Source organism: Cibotium barometz, chromosome 64 (genome assembly GCF_041138505.1).
Source record: "Cibotium barometz isolate CiBa-2024 chromosome 64, ASM4113850v1, whole genome shotgun sequence".
In the NCBI taxonomy this organism is placed as follows: domain Eukaryota; kingdom Viridiplantae; phylum Streptophyta; class Polypodiopsida; order Cyatheales; family Cibotiaceae; genus Cibotium; species Cibotium barometz.
In genome coordinates, this window is record NC_141109.1 from 9158879 (window position 1) to 9165000 (window position 6122).

Sequence of the window (6122 nt, forward strand, 5' to 3'; positions counted from 1 at the left end):
GGTAAGGGGTTTTTTTAATACCCCTTGAACGCACTTGATACATAGGGTTTCTTCGTAGTGTATCCCCCAAGATGCAAACGTATGCATGCGTGTACACTCACACACACACACACACACACACCACACATGTGTCACACATAAACACACACACGTGCACGCGCCCGCATGCATGTGCACATGCACGGACACACACATGCATATATATACGTACACACAGAAAGTCACTTATATATATCTGGATTCACACTTGGCTAGACAACATCAATTAAAAGGCTTAGCAAGACTAAGGATTTATGTATTATCCTTTTTAAATATACTTTAAAAGATAGACACTTGGTTTAAGCATTTTTGATACATCAATAATGTATTACAAAAGACATTATAATGTGATAAGTTAACCCCAAAATGGGGTTAAAAGATTAGCCTTTTTTACATGGAATTTAACAGACAAACACTTGGCTAAAGTTATTTTCAATAGAATAAATCAAATTTGATTAAAGATATTATAATTTAATATGCCAAAATGTGTCAACCCCAGAATGGGTGTTAACACATAGACTGCCAAGACCACTTGTATTTAGTCCCACAAGCCCTGCGCAACTAGGAGAATTATAAGATATCTTTTGATCCTATTAGAGTTTTACTTCACACTCACTATATGAAAAAGAGAATCTTCACATTTATCATCATGTATGACAACCAATGGCTTTAGTGCATGGAAGAGGGTGAAGAATGGTACTAGCCCTCTTGTTGCAGGACCTAGTGACCTAGGTCCTCACACCCCCCCTTCAACCGCACCTTATCTCCACCACATCTCTTAACTTTTATCCTTATTCATGCCTCTATTCCTTTAGTTTATTTCTTTCCTTCCATTCCTCCACCCATCACTAGTGCTGTGATGATTGACATCGACGCGATAAGCTTGTAGTTTAAGACATTTTCCATCATTAATAACACTTTGGATAACACCACCTCAACAAGGAGCCCATTGAAGAAGGAGAGATATTAGACAACAACATCAATCCACACATAGAGAGTGATCCCCCTTATAAGACCCTTAATTAGCATGCTCCAGGATGTTGTAGCTTAGTATAATAATACCCTCCATCCAGAGAGAGAGTGAGTGATCCCCTTAATAGGCACCTAGGCCCCTTAAACACCATGCTCATCAACATGATCCATTATATGGTGGAACTTAGTATAATAATTCCCTTTGCATCCTATTAAATACCTTTTACGATAAGGACAAAGAATTTATTGTGATTGCATTTAAGCTCAAGATGTTGAGAAGATACCTCCACCACACTCTATGATTATATGTCTAAGCAATAGGTAGTGAGGCTAGTATTTTTGCAACTTTTAGGGAAAAATTTGAGGGTGTCACTCTTTAAAAACCAATATAATCATATGTTTAAAGTACCCCTATTTGTAAATTTTAATACATGAGTCTACCAACTAGATGGGATTCAATAGAGTACACACAAAAGTGTTATGTCCAAGAAGGAGATGGCCTAGTCGAAGAAGAAAATGTGGCAAGGGTTAGTTTTTTCATGCAATATTAATGTAGGCTAAGATGGTGTGGAAGGTGGGGGTTGAGATAGACTTCAATAAAAAGATATTGAATTGAAGCACGTAAAGGGCCAAGTATGGTTAATGAGGGTAAGGGTATCCACATCGGCGGGGCCGTGGGGGGGGACTCATGGTGGTTAGCCAGGCCGGTGGGCCATGAGAGAAGCATGCCTAGCTTCTTTTGGTCACACCCTTTGAAAAGGATATCATATGAGGCAAAGTGTTGAGGTTAGTAGCCCATGAGAGAAGCGTGTCCGACTTCTTTTAGTTGCATCCTTCCAAGGGATATCATGCGAGAGGCAATGGTTTCCAGCTTATGGATTTTGGTGTGTTTAGGTGATGAGGGCTTCTTTATGGTGGAGGAGTTCTTGGTAGGTCACTTCTAGAGCTGTGACCCTTTGGTTATGTCTTGGTCCTCATGGAAATTAATGAGGGCTTTGGTTGTTTATGGCTATGAGGGAATCTTCACACTCCTTTGTAAATTGGTAAGCCACATAGAGACGGCTTAGGCTTCTTCAGCTTTAGCTTGCTTGACCTCATTCCAAATATGGTCCCTTTGGGCCTCATGTGCCTTGGCTATAAAAAAGTCTTGGCTATTTCAAAGTGCCTACTAGTATTTTAGCCAGAGGTCATCCATGTCCTTCTCCTCACTCATGAGTGGTTTGGCTAGCTCCTCTGGGTGGCCTCAACAACAACGAGCTTCTAAAGCCTATGGATTTCTCCTTTTTCTTGCTTAAGCTTGGATTTAGCTTGGCATCCCTTCTCTTGTGTGAATTGAAGTAGTTGTTTGGGAGTGGAGCTTTTGGTGCTCTTAAGCTCTTATTATTACTAGATTATGTGTTTCTTGGAAGTTTTGGCCATATGGTCAATAAGCTCCACCACCAGCAGAGTGAGTGTCAAATTTGAAAGTGCTTAAGGGAGATAGATAATCATTATGGGTCAAGTTTAGTGGGAGAAGATTGTTTGTCTAAGATCAATCTATGGAATCCTTGAGATTTTCACACAGAGGTGGGTATGGGATGGTCCTAATGTGCTGGGTATTGAATGGTTCTTGTTGGTGGCAGAACATGCCCCCACAATTCTCATTACAACTGAATGCCAACTATTCTCAACCAGAAATTGAAATGAGATAAAGCTAAGAATCTTGATTATAACAATAGGGGGTGAGAAAAAGATAATTGAGAGTAGGAGAAGTGGGGGAGAGAGGAAATATTAGCATCTGAGGATTGCCTCTTTGTACTCATGTATTCATGTTACTCCTATCACTTTGAGCCATATATATACTATATGGAATGTAATGCAATGGTCTATTATGGTGTATGATGTGCTGTATTTATGAAATGCTATTATGTTCACCTAGCTAAGTATGTATACTTGTTTCTGCCCCAGCACTAGTCTTTGAGGAGGTCTGTCTCTACAACTTTGGCTATCTAGATTAACTTACAGAAGGTCATTAGGAATGCAATTGGTGATATGGGCATGTTCTACCCTCTTATCCCATTGGGAACAATTGGATAGACTAGCTAGGGTTTCATGCTCACACAAAGCACATTGAGATACAATACCCTTATATTCATGAGCTAATTATGGATGGAGAGGTGGAGCTTGTCTATTGCCCATCGACGACGATAAAGAATTGTGCACACATTTTCACAGAGGCTCTAGGGAGGGATTTGTTGGAACATCATCTTCATCGACTCGATGTTGGACCAAAGAGGTAGTTCACCTAATGGGTGGAAATTAAGGGAGGGTGTTGGAAAATCATTTACTTAATGCTCCACCCTCATATTATTTCTACGGTGGTGAGATAAATGTGTCTATTTTGTATGGCACTCTATATGAGAGAATTAGCTTGTAATGAGCACCCATGCCCAAAAATTCCCAAGAATGGTTGGCTAAGTGTGGCTAGATGGTTAGGAGATGGCTTATGTATATTTGGCACACTTTGCCAAGTAACATGCATGCTTGTGCAGGCTATGCGATTACATTAGTGAGTGCTGGTGGTGGGACAACAAGACACTATTCTCAAGTTGCGAGAGGCTCGTTTAAGGGTCCAAAGACGGTCTTAGATAGCCACGGTGGGGAGTTGTGCTAAGTCCCTAGGGGACTTATTTATAGTCTAATATGGTCCTAGTTGGATAATGTGATCAGCTGGTCATTTCGGACCAAATCGTGGGTCGGGTGATGTGGGCCAACCTACGTCCTTGTCAACCCTCGGTACTATATATAGACTAGTTCCGTAGCCTTAGTTCATCATTAAGTTCATTGTTTTCATGCACTCTTATAAGAAATTCTTTGTCTAGACTCTATCTAGATCATCATCAAAGCTCCTTATCTAGAGCACATGGGTGGGCAGATGCCATCAGTTTTTATAAGCAGTAATATTGTTTACTCTCCACTTCTTTTTGCAATTCAATGCTTTGTATTGTGTTAATCCAACTTCCTCTATTGCATATTCTTACATGGATAGCTGAAGTGATTAAAAAGAGAAGGAAGATCTAGGTGGGAACATGAACTCAAAATTCAAAATCTTTGAGGAAGGTGATGCAATGATGTTGTCCAATTCTAGGATGGGACCACACCGAGGAAAGATGAAAATGAGATGGACTGAATAGCATATAAAATATTCAAGAAGCTGGGTATATGCACATTTGAGTTAAAAATTCTAGATGGTGAAAGACTACCAAAGCCAGGGAATGGGTACTGAAGCTGTACCATGGACTTGTTCTAGAAAAACTACTTTGGAAAACCAGATCCAAAAAGAGAAGATCCAGACCAAGAGGTAGCTAGATCCTGAATAATGCCATCATGATTGATACGTTATAATGGGAGAAGAAGAGCCAGTTATGGGATTGGTTATGCTAATAATATAAAAGAAAATAGTGAGCATAGGGAGAAGGGTAGGGAGGTCACATGTCAATAAATGTTCACCCCTACCCCCTCATGATTTCTATTATTTTGTGGGCCTTTTCCACATAAATACACAAAAAGTGAGAGATCATGCTCAATCATGAGGATCTTGGTGGTGCATAGCTAAGTCATCTAAAAGTACATCTGGAGTGAGTGTAACCCCTCTTCTTGAGTTGGTAAACCGCACGATACCCTTCATTGTCAATTTGAGTCTTTTGATGAGTAGTGTTGCTCTCTACAATCATGCTATCTATGTCCCTTTCCTCCCAACAAAATGTGAATACTTGAGCTCTATTATCCTTAAAAAGAAGCTGAAAAGCATCCAAAATGGCTACATAGAGTAGGCCTCAAAGAATTTGTATAATTGCCATGGAAGGGACTTTAGTTCAATTTGCATGCAGAAGTAGCTATCCAAGTTGCAAAAATCAAACATGATAAGATTGCCATCTAGAAAGAAAGTAAATTTCTCACGAACATATGTAGTATAAGTGTTCAAGCTCCCCATAGAGGGTGCGATGAAATCAAGGTAACATACAAGGAAGATCTCATCCATCAGTTCGGGTTGTTCGGGTTGTTTGGAAGAAAGGGCCAATGAGTACAAAATCATAAGCAACGCGGATGTGGATATACAGAAACAAATGAGGTTCATGGTGGAGATGATAAACCTATTCCACAAACAATACTGCATGTCTAGGAAAAAGTATGGATTAGTGAAGGCAACAGAGGGAGGATCCAAGTAGCATGGGTAGGAATTTTACAGAATAACCTAAAGGATAAGATGGAGAAGCTAAAAAAACTAAGATAGGAGGATATCTCAAGGCTTTGTTTGGAGAAGTAGTTTCAAAAAATAAGGGGAAGGCAAGGGAACAAGAGTTGGCCAAGCATATTGTAGAAGAAGATATAAGAATAAGAGAACAAGAGTTAGCCAAGCATATTGTAGAAGAAGACATGGGAGAACTAGAATTTCCTAAGAAACAAAATGTACATCAACAGCATGACAAGGAAAATCAAAACACATCAAAGCTAAAGCCCATTGAGCCTATAGGGATAAAAGCTCTACCACCCAAGCTAACTACAGGTCAAACAATAGCTTCCACCACCACTGGAATACCCCAGAAAATGAAGTTTGATTTTGGAGATTAGAAATCAAGCAACCAACTAAGCAAAAGCCTAGAGATAGAGTAAATTCAGAGAACGGAAGTCCCTACTACATACCAAAAAATGTGAGACATCCTTACGTTGTGGGTACTAGAAGGATGAAAGTGGAGACTACAAAAAGGGTCCCCTCAAAACCATCAAGTTGGGAGTGTCTCTTTCCTTTTTGCAAAAAATAATAATTGAAGCTGTACCAACTCCCTAGAAGAGTAGTAAAGTTTTCGGAAAGAGTGGGGGATCAAAGGGGGCACTAGAGTATCTACACATGTGTGTAGTAAAAGGCCCCAAGGAGATCTAAAGGCTCAATGATACCCTGAAATAAAGGGAGACAAAAGAAAAAGAAGACTATAAGGAGCTAGTACTACTAAAAGCTTCGCTACAAAAAAGTAGCAAAATATCCAAGCATAGACTTGTTGGGTTTGTAGAAAACTAACAAGAAAGAAATTGAGTCCTTAAGGGTTATAGTGGCTAGGAAAGAGCACGAGAAG